Source organism: Etheostoma spectabile, chromosome 14, assembly GCF_008692095.1.
Source record: "Etheostoma spectabile isolate EspeVRDwgs_2016 chromosome 14, UIUC_Espe_1.0, whole genome shotgun sequence".
NCBI lineage: Eukaryota > Metazoa > Chordata > Actinopteri > Perciformes > Percidae > Etheostoma > Etheostoma spectabile.
In genome coordinates, this window is record NC_045746.1 from 4,567,848 (window position 1) to 4,592,385 (window position 24,538).

Here is a 24,538-nt window from a genome sequence, read left to right on the forward strand (position 1 = left end):
GACAACTATACTAGTAATCCCATAAGGGGGACTGGTATCGCAGAGCACTGAACCTTGGGTCAATCAAATATAAAATGACAGAGTTACAAGAAGAATTCAAGCGACCGATCCATTTATACATCAAACTCCTCAGTAAAGCGGAGAAAGTAATAACTCCTGCTTGACAAAACAAGTCACTTGCACTACACCACCTGGGTTTCCCAAGTAGAATACGCAAACAGTCATTATAGTGACCGCAGCTTATTGTAGCTTGCCTTTTAAACTTGACCCACATGGGGGCAGTGTAAAAAGTAGTACAATATGCTTAAAGAGTTTTGTCTTGACAGTAACAGAACACCAGGAAAACTCCTGGCAGTATGTTAGCCTGCAATAAACATGCGACGCTGCCTATACATGTCCTCATCATCTGACATTTGATCTGTTATGATGTGACCAAATACTTAATTTTGCATCCAACAGTAAGCACATGCCCGCAGATGGAAAATGGAAAATTTAGGTCCTTATCCTCTTTTACTCTACAAAACATAACCAGACTTTTTTGCCATTATATTCACGTCATATTCAACCCATATTTGGAACATATATTTAACAGCCTTGAAACCCTGCACTGCTAGGGGAGACAACAGCAAGTCATCTGCATACATGAGATGGTTCACTAGTATGTTACCCATATGCATCCTGTCTTACACTGTCTCAGCTGGTCAGACAGTATCCTGTAAATATTAAAAAGGGCCGGAGATAATATCCCCCCCTGAGGACACCATTACCAACACCAAACGGACTAGAGAAGACATCCCCCATTTGATCTGTATGCTCGATTGGAATACAAAAAGCCAGGATCTGATTATACCATTTGGTACTCCTCTTTAGCTCAGTTTTAAAAACAGCTTGTGGTGATTAACTCGGTCAAAAGCTTTGGAGGCATCAATAAAACCAATAAAAACAGAGGATTTTTGTCTTTTGTAGGTTCCCACCATTTCCTTAAGTGCATAGATACATAGATCAGTACCATGCTTGGCCTTGAAACCAAACTGGTTATCTGAACTATACAAATAAACACACAACCTATCTAATAAAATTCTTTCCAGGACTTTTGATAATACACTAGCTAAAGCAATAGGTCTATAATTGTCCACACTCCCCACCTTTCCTGCTTTGTCCTTAATGACAGGCACCAAAGTAATGGACAACAGAGAGTCTGGTAACACCCCATGAGACATAAAACCAGTAAAACAAATGGCAAGAAGAACTGCAACCCTCGGGCTGGCCCATTTCAGGTGCTCTGCAGTAATATGATCTGATCCGCTAGCTTTATTATCAGCTAGCTGTGTTAAAGCTAGATGAATCTCATTGGCTGTAATTCCAACTTTTTCACCATAGACGACATGGCCAACTTCATACGGTTCACTTTTAACACAATTAAATAGGTCAAAGTAATGTTGCCTCCACAACTCTGCTATGTTATCAGCCCCAGAGACGCCCTCTACGTTGCATGGTAATGATGTACTGTCCCTGTTCAGAGCTCTCACCTCCTTCCAAAAGCCATTAACATCACTACCTAGGAGCTTTTCAGCCATAGAGTCCGCCCTAATTTCTTTCTCGTGTTTGTTGACATAACGTAGTGCATATTTATAACTTGCATTAGTACGCTTTTTGAGTTCCAAGACTGGCCCCTCTCTCGGCCTGCCTGCCTGAACCCAGGCCTCAAATGCAACCTTCGCTTCAGCATGGTGAACTGCTACATATCTATTCCACCCTGGCTTGATGCTCTTTCTTTTATAAGGATAGATAAATAATGGCCTGCTGGCCTCATACACAGAACCCACAATACGTTCATACATAGTACAAAGGTCATCACGGTGAGAACTAATGTTACAATTTACATCAGAACACAAAACAGCATCCTTGGGCAGATATATATTGCTCAAAAGTACATCAGATCTACTGCAGTATGAGCACAGTTGTTCATTAGTTACCTTAGACCAATCCAGTTTAGCCTTACGGGGCCCATTAGCCTCCTGAGAATCTCGGAAGGTAGACAGTCAAGTGACATAATAAAAGGAATGTGATAGACATGGACGCCTCATACACATCTATATGAACTTAGGCTAGAATGGGCATCAGATGTACTGATGCAGTGGTCAAGCCATGATGTAGTGTGCCAGGCCTCACTTATATAAGAGTAGCTATCTGCAGGTAAGAGCATTTGGCTGGATAATATAAAATTATTATCATCACAGAACTGTAGCAAATGCCTAGCAAATAACGAACTCTTGTCTGAAATATCAGCATTCATATCTCCCACCACATAAACACTACTGGAATGGTTATCAGAAATAAAAGAGTTAATGAAAGCCAGTCTATTAAAGTATTCATCTTCATTTTGATGTGACTCATATGGTGTGTATACATTCAGGATAGTAAACATTTTATTGTTAATAGATATCTGGACAGCAATACACCAGTCAACTTCCAACCTGATGACACTAATCACAGAGTCCAGTTTTTCATGCCAGAGGATAGCCACGCCCCCTGCTATCCGTCCTCTTACTATTCCCATAGATAGGTCTGTAGTGGACTCACCGGCCCCATGGAAACCTTCACAAAAAGAGTTCAGTTTCCCCAAATCCTGTTTTGATAAAAAAGTCTCTTGTAAACATAAAATGTCACAGTCCTGCAGCAGGTTATCCACCACTATACGCCGGCTTCTGTCTCCAGCACTATTGCCCAATCGTAGGCCGCGGCAGTTGTATGAACCAACCCGCATAGGCTACAGTTTAGTTGGGCAGTGCAGTTGCATCCGCATTCTGTGGACTTATCCCAGCAACAGGTCTAGCTGTTCTAGCCCCCATCACCCCCTCTTTGCGTGGCTCATAATATCGCCTCACCACAGATCCTTCAGGCCACAATTCAGGTTTATACAACTCCGCAACATCGTTGCACTCAGTCCATACCTTAAATACCGTGACAATACGCTGACAGTTGACCTCCCGGCCAAGTTGTTCAGATAAGTACCCAGATAGTGTCTCAGCTTCAAGGTCTGGTGAGAATTTGGTAGCAAAAACACTTACCAACTTCGTTCGAACCACCTTTATATTCCCTTGTGCAGCGGTGCCAACGATCGGCTTGACCATCCTCCTGACAGGTCTTCTATCACGCTGTTTTGACGAGGCAGACTGACCCCCAGCATCATTTCTCTGAGCTCGGCCCTGTTTAACAACAAGGCTCCACTTCGGCGATTTTGCCACAGCTCCAACAGGGTTGTCACAGACACTCATAGCCCTTGATAAGGGTGCGGAGAGACCGGCGGCTGTCGCATCAAGAGCGAGCACCTCACCATTGCCCGTTGCCGCGTTATCAATAAGGCAGGCAAGTCCAGCGGCACTCGTAACAGCCAGGCCACGAGTCGGCTCCAACCGCAGCTCCATTGCAGCGATTCTGCTGTCTATGGTCGCATTCACAGAACTCAAGTCCCCGCAGATATCAGCCTGAAGTTTAACCGCATGTCTCAGAGTGCAGACCTCACTGTACAAACGCTCCATCTTGCTCAGCAGGTTAGACACATCCAGATTGTTAAACGTCACAGGCGGTAACTCGTCCAAGTAGTGGGAGACAAAACGGGGGATGTTTTCTCCACACTCGTTTAACACTCTTAAGCAACTTTTGATATTATTAGTATCCTTCTGGCTGCCTTTATGGATCACGCACCGTTGTTTGGTTTCAGGACAAAGTTCAAACAACGCTTTTTGGAAGTCTCGATCCACGCCGAATCAAATGTGTTTGCGGCTAAAGGACAAGCTCACCCTGAGTCATAATTTTAATTTTCACTGCGCGAAAAATAAGAAACTCATCCAACAAAACCTGGCCATCAACAGTCCTGTAGATTGTAGGTTTTAATCGAGGCCTGAGTTTGAATCCAGGAGCTGCAGTGCCCTGATCATCACCATCCGCCATGATGTTTGACAGCCTACAACCTTGAACTACATTTTTTCCAATTATTTAGTTTTTTCATTCAGGGCCTCTCAAGCATGTTTGTTGCAGTAGTCTATTGTTCTATTTAATCTTAAAAAAGGGACAAAGTTGTAAGTTTATTAAATTGGTAGGAAGCAATTCAACTTCCCCCAATAAAGGATATGGCCTATTTATGCTCTGTCTGTTTGTTATTAGATACACTTGCCACATCCTCTGCTGGTGTGTCTTTCTTTTACTCTTCCCACTTATGGAAGTTGGAGCCAACACAGTATCCTACAGCATGTAACTCTAAACTCTGCTGCTCAGCTCAGTGTGGGCTACATGGATAAAGCCATTGCTTTTATTGGTTTCGATTGGTCTGCAGGTTCACCCATTATTTTTAAGTCGCCCACACATTCACAACTGTATGTCTGAGTTTCCCTAAGCTTTATCACTCTGACTTGTTACAAAGTTTTAGAAGGGTTGGCCAAAAACAAATTCACTTACTTACTTAAGAAATCCAATAAAGTAGGTGATTGCATTTGTTGGAGTCATCCAAGAGAAGGACGTGTTTTTGTTTTTTTGCGATGTTAAAGGTGTGAGAGTCCTTTTTTTTTTAAATGGAATGGAGCCTATCCCAGCAGACAAGATAATGAAAAGTTATGATGAAAGGCGTGCATAATAATACTAGCGTGCACTAATTAGCTTTTTCTGTATGACCACTTGAAGAAGAAGAGTTTGCAAGCCAAGAGACACAGTGCAGCTGACTGAGTCCTAAGCCGCCAGGAGCAGATTGAGCTTGTTGTCTTTGATCATATTGGGAAAACATTTCTGTCATCGCTTTGAATTCCTGCAGCCAAGTTGAGCTTTTTCATTTCAACGTGGTTAGGAAGAGCATAATGCACTTAAAGCTGGTTTTGCTCTGGCCTCATTTATACGGGAGTCTTTGCACTCTCATTTAATGGTGGGGAAAGTCAGGGAAGTGACGCACAGACGTGCTGATACACCGCTGAATCATTTGCTGCTACCACAGTCTGACGGCTTTCTATAACTGTATGAATAGGACATTTTCTCTCCAGCAAAAGAGCAAACCAGACAAAGCTTACCCTTCTGTAAATTCCATTTGAAAGGCTTACACACACCCAGGAACAGATCACAAGTTTGATGCAGCTGTGTTCTCTCATGTTACCAAAGTTTGGTGCTGCTGCACTTTCCTCCCTTCAATATGTCACCGCACCGCATGCCTTTGTCTTGCTATAATTGAGTATCACCAGGGCTGAATTCCAGCACCTCTCATACCCTGGTCCTTGGCATGAAAAGCTTTGACAAGTAATTCATAGTTTGCGAGTAGTGCTATGAATTACTTACGGATCTCCCCTCAGGGATGTGGCATAATGTCAAACCTCCTGTTTAATTGCGCTTGTAGAATACTTATTTGTGACCAAAGCTGGCCTGGCCCAAGTACAGTTTAGCATTTACGTCCAGGGGGACGGTTTGGGCAGTATTGGAGAGTAAATTCCCACTGAATTGTTGAGGGAGCAGATGTGCATAATGTAGAGGACTTAGTCCTCATAATGAGGCTTGAATGTGTTAAATTTGACAATGTTTGCCATTGCAAACTACAGTTTTTATTACAATACATTTCTCACAACAGTGCCAATACTGTCCCAGTGCTCTGTGGCCTCATTAATGGGTGCTTATTGCAACATTACCGCAGATTACAGTGCGCTCAAACTAGCTAATGTCCATTTAGTCCACACAACTGAGACAGAGCCAAGGTAGCCTGTTTTTTACTGCACATTATCAGTTTTCTTCTGGATTACTAAAGTTTTATCTTATCGACCAATCTTGTCTTGTCCTATCTTGTCTTATTCCTTAAGAAGCGCTTACATTAACTTGGTAAAAATAATTTTAGCAGCTTAAGTATAACCATGTCACTAACTTTTGAAATTTCATTGTGTTTAACTATGACCCTGTAGACTGCAGAAGCATCATAATCAATAAATAGCTTGGCAGCTGTTTATCAAGGTAGCAGCTGTGGGTGAAGATGAAGCTGTTGTTTATGAAGTTTCACTGAAGTTACACACTGACTTTAATTTGACACACACCTCTGAAGACACGCGCATCTTCAAAAAAAGAGGAATACGTGTGGGAGGAGCAGTCAGATCCCATGCTGCCTTTTTAAATCTAAAACATCCTGACACTTTTCGCCTTGGAGGAAAGTACAATTTGACTACATAAACTGTAATCTGATTATAAAAGCAAGCAGAGGTATTAGTGCAGCAGTATTTTCAAAAAGAGCGATTTTGAACCTGAATTTGTCATAGCTAAGAAATGGAAATCTAAAGCCGGAGGCCATGTAACAAAAATGGATTTATCTTTTAACTAATGCAGCAAGTGTATCATAACCACAACATGACTACTTTAGAGCCCTATGTGAGGGCAACAGGTTTAACACTCATTCTTTTATTGTAAAGATTACAGCACTATAAAAGCATTCTATTATTGATATCTTGACCATGATTGATTTTGAGATGTCACTGATCACATCAATCACAATGATTACTATTGATGCAATGGTTACTTTTTTTTTTTTTCTCTCAAAAAGTAGTAAGGCTGAAGGAGGAGCAACAGTGCCACCTAGTTTAATGTATGAGCTCAATCCTCTTCACTGTCCAAGCTCTGAAGGAACATTAACCCTTAATGTCAAGGCATATAATAACATCTGTCTGTATTTAAGATTGACTGACATGATTAATGGTTTGCCCAGTAGTCTGCTCCTGCTGTGTCCTTTCAGAGAAGATCACATCAAGACTTATGTCAGGATACATCAGGCATGACCTTCATTGATGTTTTTGCAGATAAATATTTGTGGAAAGGGTTACACGTTAACTGAAAAAGCTTTATTTAGACAGAGCATCCTAATTAGACGAGGTTAGCTCTTCACAGGGTTGTTAATTCCTTAGATGACACAATGCAAATGATATCCTCCCAACACCCTTGCTCGGCTCGAGCAATGAGTCATCAAAGCCCTATCAGGAGAGAAAACTAACAAAGTAAAACTGTCTCACTCTTTACTTTGTCATTGTACTTCAAGAAGTACAAGTCAGCCTGGTAAATTTGAATATTTTTTATGTTTTTCTGTACCAATAGCACCATTTAGATGGAAGCTTTCAGCTTGCATGTTTTCTCCTTTTTTTGGTAAGGGCAACTCAAGGCCAATTTAGAAACTAGAAGCTAATTTCTGACTGTGTCTTTAGATCACGCTGCCAGACAGTGTTTTAGTGTCAGGGTTTATTGGCATGGTAGGTCCCCTGACCCCTAATGCTTGGAACTCAGAAATTTCTAATACTTGTTGTGGCTCAGGCTCTAGCTGTTTGCTCACACCTGGAAGCTGCTTGAAATCCTCCCAGATCCATTTTTTTTTATAATGTTTACATTTATGTATACTGTTTGTCATTTGGATTGTCTATGCTGTAATTTCATTATGTTGGTCATTCTGAACATACTGTACATCTATTGATATCTATTCGTCCACTTGTCTCCTGAGGTTTTTCAATTTTTTCTGTGAAAGGTTTTTTTAGGGAATTTCTCCTTACATGAATCCAGATTCAAAGACAGAGGGTATTGTATGCAGATGACAAACAAGCAAGTCCCTGGCCAAGTGCAACTCAAGACAAACGAGTCCCAACTTTAGACCAACAAGTCCCAGATCAAGTCAAGTCAACTGCTTAGTCAAGTCCACAAGTCCCAGGTTCTAAGTAAGATCAAAAGCCAGATCAAGTCCAAGACAGACCAACAAGTATGAATAATCTGCAAGTTAAGTCCAACAAGTCACAATTTAGTCCACCAAGTTCAAAGTTAAGACCAAAGAGTTGCAGTCATTGAAGAAATGAAGAGTGAGTTTGTTGCACAATTTTTTATAATATGATTTCTAGACCTAGGACCAGATTACCACGTCATTCCAAGAAAAAAGGCTGAGTGAAGTCATAAGTCGTTGCCTATGTCAATAATATACCATTTCACATATATCTGAGACATATAGATAGGAATGTGAAACTTGTTAATAAAATTTTACTTACAGTAGAATGTCCTTTTATAACAAAACATTTGAACCAACTGGAAAGTCCTGCGGAATTTTGAATGGAAGTATAAATCAGGCAGAATAGAAGATAAGATGTTAAAACCACGAAGCACATATTCAGTTGTTTTGCAGGGTTCTTATATAGTCCAGGGAAATGGGAAATATTTTCAAATATATAAATTTTTGGGGGTGCTATTTACCAAGAACCATCATCTTTGAAGTATAATGTAGAGGATATTTTGCTTACTCTCTTTTGAGTTTCTTTTTACCTAGATTGAAAGTGCAGCATTTTGCAAAAGTGAAAACACTCCAAGGAAACATTGTGAACTCTAGGCAAAAATATCCAAATTTAGTTCACAAGGAGAACTTAAAGAGAAAAAATGTATTAATGTGCACACAATGCTTCAATTGACAAATGCATATGCCCAAAAAGAGGAAAATATCAGGCGACTTAGTATCAAATTAGACAAGGTTTGTTTCAAAATCAGCTGTCACCACCACAGAAAACAAATACTTCCGATTATCATGCAATTCTGTGATGGACATAAATGCCAGTATTAGGAATTGTGGATCAACATACTGAAATGAAGCAGGTCCAATTGTCTTATTCAGTTTTCAGCATGCACAGTGTGTTTCCTGGGTCCCTGTCCATTTTCAGCTGTCTCTCAGGCAAACTAAACCAGGTTATGTGTATCTGAAGACCTCACAAACAAATCCACAATAATCTTCTTATCTATGCATAATTGTGAGTGATTAAATTCCCAGATGCTCACAAGGAAGAAGACAGATATTGTTTGACAGATTAGTGAGTTGTCTTTCTTATGACTTGCTCACTGAACACAAGCAGAAAGACAAAACACATTAAAACTTCTTACAACAGACCTGTGTGTAACTAGATTCACATTGGTAATTTGAAAATGTGTTATGCTGTGTCCAGCGTCAGCTGATATGGAGTGAAAGGGAGGAAGTGATATCCAAGGAGGCTTGTTGGAGAATATCAATCAGCAAGCAGCAGGGGGTTTTAGGACACTGATGAGCAGACGCATTTGTTGCTGTTTTATTAAGGAATGTTTCTTTCTGCTCCCTCTGTCTTTTAGATGTTGAACTGCAAACACATTCTTTGAAATCAGGTGCGTGCCTCAATCTTCTTTTATGTTTGCCCTGATTTCTGCAACAGTGTTTTCTACCGCATTGGAGATGTGCCTTGACTTAAATATCATCCTGATGTTCTCCTTGTCACAATACAGTCAGACAACATCAGATTGACAAGCTTCGGGACGACCAGACCCAGGAGTGCTTGATGTTTAAATACGAAGGGTCAGATGGTATTATTACGGTGAGGTCTGGTTAGAGGAGTCACAGTAAGGTTGATGATAACATTAGAAAACAAAAAGGCAGATGCGCTTAGGCACTGCTGCTTGAACAGTTAACCCAGGCCTTTTCCAGATGTCAACAAAGCCATCTGATGCCCTGTCTCGGGATTCAGTCACTGGGCTGTCATTCAATGTGCACAAATGCCAGCTTTAAAGTCAATTCTTGGACACAAGGCAACGGAAAAAGACAATACACATGGAGAAGGACAACAAATCAGAAAGAGAGATCATTATTTATACAAACCAATATGACATCAGCGGTGATTACGCTTTTTGCATTGCCAAAGGAAAAATCAGTATGGCTTGTGACCACGGGTCTCCTGTGCTTTCACTGAAACAAGCGAGGAAGGACTTCAGAGTGATTAGTGAACTTCCGTGGGCTGTTGCAAATCTGTCATGCATGCTGTCAATCAAAAGATTTCCTTCTGCAGCCAAATGAGAGAGATATGTTTTTATTGCCAATAACAGGAGTTCCAATCCAAACACAGAGTAAAGTAAAGCCTAATTGTAAATTGTTTACCAGGAAGTTTAATTTCTTTAATATCTTTAATGGACTATAGCTGCTTTTCTGCTTCCTCTGATAGCCCCATAGACATATTATGTGTGAATGTGTATCATCATGAAGCCTTTTGTGCTCTTAATACTTGGAAGATAATTTCTAGCTCTTATCTTCACTACCCAGGTTCACATCTGGTACGTGCCAGATGTCAAACAGGGTGAGATTGTTTACAGTTGGTTGCCGGAACCAAGCTGGCTACTGTAAGAGCAACTTCATAAAAAAAAAACATAATTTTGCAGCAGGATGGAGCAGCTTTGTGTGTGAAACATGCAGAGCCCATGATAGATTCAGGTTTGCCAGCTGTTCATTTGGTGGGATGATAGAAGAGGTGAACCTCAGATATTATACAGACGTGGCAAGCTATCACACTAGATGGGTAATCGTGCCAATTTCCATATTCATTTAGTTTTGCATTGACCTTTTTTAAGTTACATTGTATATTTAAATAATGAGTTTTGTTTTGCATACAACATGGGAGTCTGGGCATGTTCTAACTCAGCTTATGGAAGTTGGTGGCTATTTGAGAGTGAGTATCCAAACAGGTACGTATGTGTTTTCTAACCCATACTGTGTTGAGAAACAGGTCTTCATGTCAAATCAACACTAATCACCTAAGCCCAGGATTTGCCAGGATTTTCAGAAAGCTAATCAAGTGTTTGAACACTTACTCAGGGTGACCAGAGAGAAGGTGGAAACAGCAGACCTCCTGGTGGTCTGGACCATGACTGATGATTAAGTGCATCGTCTGCCCGGGCAGATGACTCTTACTAGGACACACACTATTTAGGTCTTCTTTAGGGTGTGAATTTACTGGAGAAAAATTATGTCACAATAATCTCAGTCCGCCACAGGTAGCTTGACATTTAGGATAGAGCCATGAGAGGCAAAACAGTGGAGCTAACACAGGAATGTTCCCACCCACAATAAAAAGTCATTGTGCTGTGTTGAGCTTGCACGTCAGGCAAACACATAACATTACTTTCAGCAGACAGATGATATAAATGGCTTATGCCGACTGGATCGAGATCTGAGGATCTGCTCCTGCTTACTACATTTGAAATGTCTTCGTTGTAAAACTTTAGAATAGTTGCTTTGAAACATAGGAAGTACGTCCATGTCAAAAGCAGGAACAGTGATTACAGGAAGGAACCGTAGCATCCAAGCTGTAACATAACTTAACTAACACAAGTTTAGGAGGCCAAACAATACATTAAACTTAACAGCAAATTTTGTATGACTTTATCTTCTAATGTCATAAGTTGTATTCGTACAGTTAGAATGAGTAGGGGAAATATAATTACATTAACCCAAATGAGCTATAGCTTGTCATCACGTTTTCACATATTAACATAAAATTATTGAGTTGTGTTGTTTGGAAGTCATGTTATCTCAGGTCAGATATGTCAACCTCTTTGCTCTTCTATTTAAACAGGTCATAAATTTGTCAGTAGAAATATATATTTTAAGAAGATTCCAAGGTTATCATCAATACTACTGACTCATGGATAACACTGATTTTTAATTGTACAGCACATACAAGTTTAAGAATGATTTAGTTGGTGAGATAGAAGTTACTGGAACAAAACGTGGATAATATCTCTATAAGATCACATGAATCCAGTTTTGGACAGTAAACAACAATTCTCTACTGATGTTAATCAAACAGACAAAAAATTCTGCAGTTGAATGGGGTAACACTGATTTTCTAGATTTTTTTCTAATTAATTGTTGATGGAGTCATAAACTACCATTTAAGGCACAATATATCGGAACAACGTTCATTATATGTTTAAAAAATGAAACAAAAGGTCGGAGACATGGTAATTAATAGTATTTGATATGAATATTTTAATCCATACTGCACTGCTGTTCCCCTGCTTGTTAATTAGGCAAAATATCCACTAAACTGCCCATTAACCAGCAACTAAATACAATCTTTAGAGACTCAAAATTCTTTTTTTTCAAGGGACATTTCAAAGTTAACAGAGCCCATTATTGTATGCATAATTATAGATGGTTCTGATAGCCCATCTGTCTCTGGTCCACAGATCTGTGCCTTTTTCTTCCCTTAAGCATAGGAAGTTCTGTCACTTCATGAAACTAATCTTTATGTATGGTTGCTGTCGTGAGCACGACTACATTTACTATTCTAATGTATGCAGATCGAGCTTTCATTCCATATTGAGTCTCCGGTGCCTCTTGATGACTGAACGAGACCTTTGGTAAACACATCTAAGCGGGAACAGGAGAAGCAAACATGGCAGAGGGTTTCTCATCGTATCATACGTCAGCAGACAGAGTGTTTTCAGGTGATGAAATCATATAAGTGGGATGCCGTTTATTCTAACATCACAGACCACTGTGGCTTCTTTAAGCATATCAGTACCAATAAACTGATGTGCACTATTGCTGTATTGTAGTGTTTTTTTCTTGGAGGTTTTAGGTGAACATTGGAGCTTATAGAAATGCAATATGTTCCGAGGGAACCCTCTGAGACAAAGCTTTAGTGAAGATGTCATTAATACAGTGTCATCAATGTCATGTGTCAATGGAAACGTGAATGAAAGAGGGAGTGAGTCAGGAAGATGCACAGTGTACTGTATGAAAGGGGAGCTTCAGTAAGACATGATTAACAAGATGTCCTGTCCAGGACTATTTGTACTGTTTATACATCCATTTCATAAAATGTACATCATCATAAAGATGAAAGACATTTAAAATTTTAGCATGTGCCATAATTAAGGCCATGAGTGTGTGACTAGGTGGAATACAATTTTGACACATATTCATATTGGCCACTGATGAATGTAAGTAACATATTACTCACCATTTAGTTCTGTCTTGGTCTCTACCAGTCCTGAAGGAAATAGCTGTCTGTTTAGCAGCTAAATGCTCCACTATGTTCATCAGCTAGTTGCTAACTATGCCTGTCTCGTGTTTGCTGCTAGGTACGTGATGTGTAAAGGGATTTTGAGAGCTTTGTTGCTGAATAACTGCCTGCCAACTGAGAGCGCCGCTATGAGAGCAGTGAGAGTGACCCCAAACAGTTGAGGGACACCTTTTCACATTGGCACATGTTTCTGGCAATTTTTATATAATGCAATGGAGTATGTTTTGTTACTTTTTACTAAGGATCTGAATGCTTCTTCTACTACTGATGTGTTTGTAGGGACCATTTTCATGTGACATAATTAGTCTCCCCTCTAATTCTGTTGTCACATACATTTCTCATTTCTCATCATAATGATTTAAACTGTTTCAAGGTAGCATTGAACATCAACAACCAACAATCGACAGTCTGCTCAAGTGATTCAGCTCAAACTGCTTTACTTATAAGTGCTGGTCTGCTCTTTTTTTGGTCCCACCAAAAACAGAAATTGATTTATTGCTGCCATATATTACTTCTAAATGTGGACTGACAGATCACTCATTCATCGGGCAGTTTTGGCAAACTGTCTGTCATCTGCAGAGAGATGCATAGCTGCAAGAGAAAATCCAACCAAAACTTATTCTGCTGACTGACAGCCTGGTCATGCTGCACTCAAAAGTTTTATTTTATTTCCTGTGATGGTCACAATGAGTAATTGAAGCAGGAAATATTTGGATGTGAATTTTACAAAACTAAAGAGAAACGTTTTACCACAACAGTAAGCATGGTGGAGAAATGATGGCAGCAGTCAAGTTAGTTGGACGCAACAAACCCAACACAAGGTTAGCTGTAAACAACATATTAATCTGCACTACACAAGGCTTTAATGGAGATCTCCTGGAAAATGATCTTAGCGCGAGTAATGCATTCAAGATTTTAACAAGCTGGGGTTTTTTTGAGTTGAGAGTGGAGAAAAGGAATCTAGCCTCTTGGCAGAGATTTCATTGTTTGTGTTTTTCTTGAACAAAATTACTGTACTCTTGACGAGAAGATTACACATAAGAGGATCCCAATAAGTGGTAAATACAGGTTATTATGTGATCACGTCAGATTTGTTGTGAAAGAATTGAAGCCTATCCCTAAAATAGGCAGAAAAAAACTAGGTGTTTTTGAGCCAGGTCCTCAATCTTTTCCCCCTAGCGTGCTCCAGTGGAAATATGGGAACAACAGATCAGACTGTGGTTGTGCTGGACATAAAAGGAAGAAAGACTAGCTGATGTGTACAGTGTGTGATGCATGGCACCCTCCGTGGACAATGCTTGTCATGCTCTTTTATTAGGAGGACACAAAGTAATGCTTCATACCTAGTTTGATCCATAGACTGTATACAGTCATAGACTGTACTTAGATATATATACGTAGATCTTATATTTCCTGTAAGATGTATTCCATCCATGTTGCATTAATGCAGATGAAACTATTATAAGATACATTTATATGCACAGATTACAGTAGTAGTTTTCCCCTGCCAGAACAGCTCTGTAGAAACTCAGCAAGGAAGAAAGGGTAAGAAATCCAAAAAGGGGAGTGTCTGTTTTTTACCAGGAGAGGATGCTGCTCTCTCACTCATGAAGGGACGGAGTTAACAGAGGAGAAACACAGCATGTGCACTCAGAAAGTCTTGTCTGACAGAAAAACACGCAAAAGAGACAATGATTATCCACAGTTTGAACAGTTATACAGTAACTCAAAATCCAGTAGTGGTTTGAGAGTTTTTTTTTTTTTGCAGATCAAAACATTTCTATGATGTGCATTTTAAAAGAAAGTTGAGAAATATGGATGTCACAATCTTAAGGAATTCTACAAATGGTTGCTGGTTGTTTTTTTAACTTTCTGTTTTATTTTGCCATTATTTTGGGAGAGACAGAACAGTCCTTTTTCCTCTTCTCTCTTTTTTTCATTGTCTGCAGATGTCATGGGCTTTGCCTGAAAGGATTGTGGGAGGTTTAGACAGCTATGTCTCTCACATTGTTGCCAGAGGCGTTTGAGGTGCGAGTGTGATTCTTTAAAATATCTTTAAATGTTGCTGGTAGAAAAAACTCCAGTTTTAGATCACTGTAGCCTTCTGGAGCTTTAGTGAGACACTACCGTCTAGACTGTGTCAACAGTGTGTATATGTGTATGTGAACCAGATAACAACAATATTACCATATGACCATTTTTTTAGCAATACGAGACTAGGTGGCTTATAGCTCGCTGGTTGATATACCCATTGATTTAAACAAATTTAAAAAAACACTGCAAACATGTAAGTAATGGATGATAGACTAACACACATATAACTTACATTAATCTGTAAAAGAGTAAATCTAAGTTATATGCATTTATTAATATAAACCCAGTGCACCAGTTGTCACCATGTGTTAAAGCTAAACATCAAACCTCATTCTCTCTTTTTTGTCTTTTTTAAAGGACAGCATTCCTAGGGATAAATCTGGAAATGTTTGCCTTATGAGTCAAAGTGGAGCGCCCAAACTACCATGAGTTTGGTCTGTATCAGGCTACGCTGTCTCATCTGGAGGAGGAGCAGGCTTCAGTCTGGCTTCAGGTCCTCTGATGGAGCCACCTTTGTGGACCCAGCTCTAACTTGGACACAGCTGTAGACCAGTAAATATCATTATTCACACACAATCAAAAATAATCTCTATAAAGTAATGTGTAGTTAATACAGTAGAATATTCTGCGACCTTCCATTCATAACTGCAATGTCAGTGGGCTTGATTTTGGCAGGGACTTGTCATTCAACTAAATGTGTGTGTGTGTGTGTGTGTGTTGTGGTGGTGTGTGTGTGTGTTGTGTGTGTGGTGGTGTGTGTGTGAACATGAGAAGGATGTAGTGTAGTCTACTTTACAGATTTGAGCTTCAGAATTAATTTTATTTCAACTACAGTGCGTCACAGTATAGTAATTTACAAAATACAAGAATATCTGTAATGGTTCTATAATCAAACATCTACCTCAGTCTTTGAGAAATGCAACTGCAAGAGCTCAGTCTTATCTTTTATCAAACATGCATTTATATCTACAGATGTGAGGCTCGTGGGACCCAACAGTGTGTCTGTCTGAGAGAGTAATGACAAATGAGAAGAGTACAGCTGGGTGAAAATGGCCTGTGATCTAGCTGCAGCAGCTGAACCATCATGCATACTGTGCGGTCACCAAGCTGCCGTTTAGACTGCACAGAGCACAGGATCAAGTGAAATGGACTGACCCTCCCTTTATCCCTGCAAGAACACATAAAAAGAAAAGAAAGAAATGTGTCCCAGTGAGAGACGGGCTACATAAAGAGACAGTGAAAAAGCAGGAGAAGCAGACTATGGTTAAAGAAATCTAAAATCCAGTGAGATATGCAGAGCGAGAGAATGAGGAAGAACTGAGAGAGTGGAGGGAGAGAGACAGGAGGGAAGGAACGAGTAGAGACAACGAGAGGCAGGCAGGTTTTGTCCGATGTGACCTTGGATGGGATGATAGGACTCCGGTTCATCTGAGGATGTGTGCTTGGAGAAAGCTCTGCCTAACATTCATAAGTGTGCTGTCACTAAACAGTCATAACTTTCAAACCATTTAACTGCTGTTTGCACTTTGGCTGATGGAACTTTGGCATCATGCAATCTAGTTTCACATATTTTTGATTGCCACCTCTCGTGACATTAATAGTTATGTATGGCAAAAATTAACACAATCTACATGTAATAGCAGTGATTACAATGCAATGCATTAGTGTAATTCGGGAGGATCTTTTGGCTTGACTAAACTTCTGTTCTTTCCAAAGCACAATCCTCTCCTGTCTTTGTATTTTCTTCTTGCAGACAGACTTTATCTCAATGATCAGGCCTATTAAAGTGGAACTTCCTGTTTAGTTGTTTGGTGTCTTTTGCCCCAACATGTCCTTCCAGCAGGGGCAATGGTTATGTTTAGGGTTAGGGTTAGCTGCCTGGAGGCGACGTTGGAGGCAAAAACACCATCGAGCAAGACCCGCCCACTGGTGTGACTCTCACTCGGCCCTTCTTTGACAAACACGTTAACAAATATAGTCTGAGCTCATATCTGTCCCCCCACAGCAACACCCATAAGCCTTACATGAGAAGAACAATTCCTATTGACCACACACACCGCCACGGGTACCCCCCCCCCCCCGCTCATCGCAATCTTCCCCCGCCACTTCGATTGCCAGTTTCTTGCCCGGATTGAGATTGTCTGGATCGCGCCCCTGTTCTCCTGCTCCGCGCCCGGTGTTTTCCGACATTTTGCTTGATTGCTCCATGTGGATTAATTACGAGTCCAGTCTCATTCGGTACCCTCGTAGTGCATGAATAAGGGGCTTCTTTGACCATCGATAGCTGAAGGCAATCAGACCGGGCTTGTTTGCTCTACAGTTAACGATTCCACTACCTCAACACCTGCTATACCAGATAGGTCCTAAACGGGCGGCCTACGGCCCCCCTGGGCGGTCTTAGCTAGTGAACACTGAGGGAATTATGTGAGACAGATCCTTCAGGCCACAATTCAGGTTTATACAACTCCGCAACATCGTTGCACTCAGTCCATACCTTAAATACCGTGACAATACGCTGACAGTTGACCTCCCGGCCAAGTTGTTCAGATAAGTACCTAGTGTTCGCTTCAAGGTCTGGTGAGAATTTGGTAGCAAAACAACTTACCAACTTCGTTCGAACACCTTTATATCCCTTGTGCAGCGGTGCCAACGATCGGCTTGACCATCCTCCTGACAGGTCTTCTATCACGCTGTTTTGACGAGGCAGACTGACCCCCAGCATCATTTCTCTGAGCTCGGCCCGTTAACAACAAGGCTCCACTTCGGCGATTTTGCCACAGCTCCAACAGGGTTGTCACAGACACTCATAGCCCTTGATAAGGGTGCGGAGAGACCGGCGGCTGTCGCATCAAGAGCGAGCACCTCACCATTGCCCGTTGCCGCGTTTCAATACGGCAGGAGTCCAGCGCACTCGTAACACCAGCCACCGCGGTTCCAACCGCAGCTCCATTGCAGCGATTCTGCTGTCTATGGTCGCATTCACAGAACTCAAGTCCCCGCAGTATCAGCCTGAAGTTTAACCGCATGTTCTCAGAGTGCAGACCTCACTGTACAAACGCTCCATCTTGCTCGCAGGTTAGACACATCCAGATTGTTAAACTCACAGGCGGTAACTCGTCCAATAGTGGGGAGAAAAACGGGGGATGTTTTCTCCACACTCGTTTAACACTCTTAAGCAACTTTTGATATTATTAGTATCCTTCGGGCTGCCTTTATGGATCACGCACCGTTGTTTGTTTCAGGACAAAGTTCAAACACGCTTTTTGGAAGTCTCGATCCACGCGAATCAAATGTGTTTGCGGCTAAAAGACAAGCTCACCTAGTCATAATTTTAATTTTCACTGCGAGAAAATTAAGAAACTCATCCTCACAATAACCTGGCCATCAACAGTCCTGTATATGGTAGGTTTTAATCGAGGGCCTGAGTTTGAATCCAGGAGCTGCAGTGCCCTGATCATCACCATCCGCCATGATGTTTGACAGCCTACAACCTTGAACTACATTTGTTTTTCCAATTATTTAGTTTTTTCATTCAGGGCCTCTCAAGCATGTTTGTTGCAGTAGTCTATTGTTTCTATTTAATCTTAAAAAAGGGACAAAGTTGTAAGTTTATTAAATTGGTAGGAAGCAATTCAACATTCCCCCAATAAAGGATATGGCCTATTTTATGCTCTGTCTGTGTTTGTTATTAGAATACACACTTGCCACATCCTCTGCTGTGTTGTCTTTCTTTTACTCTTCCCACTTATGGAAGTTGGAGCCAGCACACCCAGTATCCTACAGCATGTAACTCTAAACTCTGCTGCTCAGCTCCAGTGTGGGCTACATGGATAAAAGCCATTGCTTTTATTGGTTTCGATTGGTCTGCAGGTTCACCCATTATTTTTAAGTCGCCCACACATTCACAACTGTATGTCTGAGTTTCCCTAAGCTTTATCACTCTGACTTGTTTACAAAGTTTTAGAAGGGTTGGCCAAAAACAAATTCACTTACTTACTTAAGCAAATCCAATAAAGTAGGTGATTGCATTTGTTTGAGAGTCATCCAAGAGAAGGACGTGTTTATTGTTTTTTTTGCGATGTATAAAGGTGTGAGAGTCCTTTTTTTTTTAAATGGAATGGAGCCTATCCCAGCAGACAAAGATAATGAAAAGTTATGATGAAAAGGCGTGCATAATAATACTAGCGTGCACTAATTAGCTTTTTCTGTATGACCACTTGAAGAAGAAGAAGTTTGCAAGCCCAAGAGACACAGTGCAGCTGACTGAGTCCTAAGCCTGCCAGGAGCAGATTGAGCTTGTTGTCTTTGATCATATTGGGAAAACATTTCTGTCATCGCTTTGAATTCCTGCAGCCAAGTTGAGCTTTTTCATTTCAACGTGGTTAGGAAAGAGCATTAATGCACATTAAAGCTGGTTTTGCTCTGGCCTCATTTTATACGGGAGTCTTTGCACTCTCAATTTTAATGGTGGGGAAAGTCAGGGAAGTGACCGCACAGACGTGCTGATACACCGCTGAATCATTTGCTGCTACCACAGTCCTGACGGCTTTCTATTAACTGTCATGAATAGGACATTTCTTCTCTCAGCAAAAGAGCAAACCAGACAAAGCTTACCCTTCTGTAAATTCCATTTGAAAGGCTTACCAACACACCAGGAACAGAATCACAAGTTTGATGCACTGCTGTGTCTCTCATGTTACCAAAGCTTTGGTCTGCTGCACTTCTCCTCCCTTCAATATGTCACCGCACCGCATGCCTTTGTCTTGCTATAATTGAGTATCACCAGGGCTGAATTCCAGCACCCTCTCATACCCCTGGTCCTTGGCATGACAAGCTTTGACAAGTAATTCATAGTTTGCTGAGTAGTGCTATGAATTACTTTACGGTAATCTCCCCTCAGGGATGTGGCATAATGTCAAACCTCCTGTTTAATTGCGCTTGTAGAATACTTATTGTGACCAAAGCTGGCCTGGCCCAAGTACAGTTTATGCATTTACGTCCAGGCGGGACGGTTTGGGCAGTATTTGGAGAGTAAATTCCCACTGAATTGTTGAGGGAGCAGATGTGCATAATGATAGAGGAACCTTATGGTCCTCATAATGAGGCTTGCAATGTGTTAAATTTGACAATGTTTGCCATTGCAAACTACAGCCTTTTTTATTACAATACATTATTCTCACAACAGTGCCAATACTGTCCCAGTGCTCTGTGGCCTTCATTAATGGGCTGCTTATTGACACATTACCGCAGATTACAGTGCTGCTCTAAACTAGCTAATGTCCATTTAGTCCACACAACTGAGACAGAGCCAAGGTAGCCTTGTTTTTTACTGCACATTTTATCAGTTTTCTTCTGGATTACTAAAGTTTTATCTTATCGTATCCAATCTTGTCTTGTCCTATCTTGTCTTATTCCTTTAAGAAGCGCTTTCACATTAAACTTGGTAAAAATAATTTTTAGCAGCTTAAGTATAACCATGTCACTAACTTTTGAAATTTCATTGTGTTTAACTATGACCCTGTAGACTGCAGAAGCATCATAATCAATAAATAGCATTGGCAGCTTGTTATCAAGGTAGCAGCTGTGGGTGAAGATGAAGCTGTTGTTTTATGAAGTTTCACTGAAGTTACACACTGACTTTAATTTGACACCACCACCCTCTGAAGACACCTGGCATCTTCAAAAAAAGAGGAAATACGTGTGGGAGGAGCAGTCAGATCCCATGCTGCCTTTTTTAAATCTAAAACATCCTGACCCACTTTTCCGCCTTGGAGGAAAGTACAATTTGACTACATAAACTGTAATCTGATTATAAAAGCAAGCAGAGGTATTAGTGCAGCAGTATTTTCTAAAAAGAGCGATTTTGAACCTGAATTTGTCATAGCTAAGATAATGGAAATCTAAAGCCGGAGGCCATGTAACAAAAATGGATTTATCTTTTAACTAATGCAGCAAGTGTATCATAACCACAACATGACTACTATTTTAGAGCCCTATGTGAGGGCACAGGGTTTAATCACTCATTCATTTTATTGTAAAGATTACAGCACTATAAAAGCATTCATATTATTGATATCTTGACCATGATTGATTTTGAGATGTCACTGATCACATCAATCACAATGATGTACTTATTGATGCAATGGTTACTTTTTTTTTTTTTCTCTCAAAAAGTAGTAAGGCTGAAGGAGGAGCAACAGTGCCACCTAGTTTAATGTATGAGCTCAATCCTCTTCACTGTCCAAGCTCTGAAGGAACATTAACCCTTAATGTCAAGGCATATAATAACATCTGTCTGTATATTAAGATTGACTGACATGATTAATGGTTTGCCCAGTCAGTCTGCTCCTGCTGTGTCCTTTCAGAGAAGATCACATCAAGACATTTATGTCAGGAATACATCAGGCATGACCTTCATTGATGTTTTTGCAGATAAATATTTGTGGAAAGGGTTACACGTTAACATGAAAAAGCTTTATTTAGACAGACGCATCCTAATTAGACTGAGGTTAGCTCTTCACAGGGTTGTTAATTCCTTAGATGACACAATGCAAATGATATCCTCCCAACACTCCTTGCTCGGCTCGAGCAATGAGTCATCAAAGCCCTATCAGGAGAGAAAACTAACAAAGTAAAACTGTCTCACTCTTTACTTTGTCATTGTACTTCAAGACACGTACAAGTCAGCCTGGTTAAATTTGAATATTTTTTATGTTTTTTCTGTACCAAATAGCACACTTTTAGATGGAAGCTTTCAGCTTGCATGTTTTCCTCCTTTTATTTGGTAAAGGGCAACTCAAGGCCAATTTAGAAACTAGAAGCTAATTTCTGACTGTGTCTTTTAGATCACGCTGCAAGACAGTGTTTTAAGTGTCAGGGTTTATTCTGGCATGTGTAGGTCCCCTGACCCCTAATGCTTGGAACTCAGAAATTTCTAATACTTGTTGTGGCTCAGGCTCTAGCTGTTTGCTCACACCTGGAAGCTGCTTGAAATCCTCCCAGATCCATTTTTTTTTATAATGTTTACATTTTATGTATACTGTTTGTCATTTGGATTGTCTATGCTGTAATTTCATTATGTTGGTCATTCTGAACATACTGTACATCTATTGCATATCTATTCGTCCACTTGCTCTTCCTGAGGTTTTTTCAATTTTTTCCTGTGAAAGGTTTTTTTTAGGGAATTTCTCCTTACATGAATCCAGATTCAAAGGACAGAGGGTATTGTATGCAGATGACAAACAAGCAAGTCCCTGGCCAAGTGCCAACTCAAGACAAACGAGTCCCAACTTTAGACCAACAAGTCCCAGATCAAGTCCCAAGTCAACTGCTTAGTCAAGTCCAACAAGTCCCAGGTTCTAAGTTAAGATCAACAAGTCCCAGATCAAGTCCCAAGACAAGACCAACAAGTATGAAATAATCTGCAAGTTAAGTCCAACAAGTCACAATTTAAGTCCACCAAGTTCAAAGTTAAGACCAAAGAGTTGCAAGTCATTGAAGAAATGAAGAGTGAGTTTGTTGCACAATTTTTTATAATATGATTTCTAGACCCTAGGACCAGATATACCACGTCATTCCAAGAAAAAAGGCTGAGTGAAGTCATAAGTCAGTTGCCTATGTCAATAATATACCTATTTCACAATATATCTGAGACATATAGATAGGAATGTGAAACTTGTTAATAAAATTTTACTTACAGTATGAATGTCCTTTTATAACAAAACATTTGAACCAACATGGAAAGTCCTGCGGAATTTTGAATGGAAGTATAAATCAGGCAGAATAGAAGATAAGATGTTAAAACCACGATAGCACATATTCAGTTTGTTTTGCAGGGTTCTTATATAGTCCAGGGAAATGGGAAATATTTTCAAATATAATAAATTTTTTGGGGGTGCTATTTTATCCAAGAACCATCATCTTTGACAGTATAATGTAGAGGATATTTTGCACTCTACTCTCTTCTTGAGTTTCTTTTTACCTAGATTGAAAGTGCAGCATTTTTGCAAAAGTGAAAACACTCCAAGGAAACATTGTTTGAACTCTAGGCAAAACATATCCAAATTTAGTTCACAAGGAGAACTTAAAAGAGAAAAAATGTATTAATGTGCATCACAATGCTTCAATTGACAAATGCATATGCCCAAAAAGAGGAAAATATCAGGCGACTTAGTATCAAATTAGACAAGGTTTTGTTCAAAATCAGCTGTCACCACCACAGAAATACAAATACTCCGATTATCATGCAATTCTGTGATGGACATAAATGCCAGTATTAGGAATTGATGGATCAACACTACTGAAATGAAGCAGGTCCAATTGTCTTATTCAGTTTTCAGCATGCACACAGTGTGGTTCTCCTGGGTCCCTGTCCATTTTCAGCTGTCTCTCAGGCAAACTAAACCAGGCTTAATGTGTATCCTGAAGACCTCACAAACAAATCCACAATAATCTTCTTATCTATGCATAATTGTGAGTGATTTAAATTCCCAGATGCTCACAAGGAAGAAGACAGATATTGTTTGACAGATTAGTGAGTTGTCTTTCTTATGACTTGCTCACTGAACACAAGCAGAAAGAACAACACATCATTAAAACTTCCTTCACAAGCTGACCTGTGCTAACTAGATTCACATTGGTAATTTGAAAATGTGTTATGCTGTGTGCCAAGCGTCAGCTGATATGGAAGTGAAATGGGAGGAAGTGATATCCAAGGAGGCTTGTTGGAGAATATCAATCAGCAAGCAGCAGGGGGTTTTAGGACACTGATGAGCAGACGCATTTGTCTGCTGTTTTATTAAGGAATGTTTCTTTCTGCTCCCTCTGTCTTTTAGATGTTGAACTGCAAACACATTCTTTGAAATCAGGTGCGTGCCTCAATCTTCTTTTATGTTTGCCCTGATTTCTGCAACAGTGTTTTCTACCGCATTGGAGATGTGCCTTGACTTAAATATCATCCTGATGTTCTCCTTGTCACAATACAGTCAGACAACATCAGATTGACAAGCTTCGGGACACGACCACGACCCAGGAGTGCTTGATGTTTAAATACAGAAGGGTCAGATGGTATTATTACGGTGAGGCTCTGGTTAGAGGAGTCACAGTAAGGTTGATGATAACATTAGAAAACAAGTTAAAGGCAGATGCTGCTTAGGCACTGCTGCTTGAACAGTTCAACCCAGGCCTTTTCCAGATGTCAACAAAGCCATCTGATGCCCTTGTCTCTGGGATTCAGTCACTGGGCTGTCATTCAAATGTGCACAAAATGCCAGCTTTAAAGTCAATTCTTGGACACAAGGCAACGGAAAAAGACAATACACATGGAGAAGGACAACAAATCAGAAAGACAGAGATCATTATTTATACAAACCCAATATGACATCAGCGGTGATTACGCTTTTTGCATTGCCAAAGGAAAAATCAGTATGGCTTGTTGTGACTCACGGGATTCTCCTGTGCTTTCACTGAAACAAAGCGAGAAGGACTTCAGAGTGATTAGTGAATCTTCCGTGGGCTGTTGCAAATCTGTCATGCATGCTTGTCAATCAAAAGATTTCCTTCTGCAGCCAAATGAAGAGAGATTATGT

At 40.3% G+C, this 24,538-nt stretch overlaps 1 long non-coding RNA gene across 1 annotated transcript in view; it reads left to right on the top strand.

The window, feature by feature from the left end:
* Positions 1-24,432, top strand: part of LOC116701307 (uncharacterized) — a 32,630-nt gene extending 8,198 nt beyond the window's left edge. Inside the window, exons 3-4 of the long non-coding RNA XR_004334891.1 lie at positions 9,133-9,165; positions 23,936-24,432. This is a non-coding gene — a long non-coding RNA (uncharacterized LOC116701307). The remainder of the gene's footprint in view (positions 1-9,132; positions 9,166-23,935) is intronic.
* The last annotated feature ends 106 nt before the right edge of the window (positions 24,433-24,538 follow it).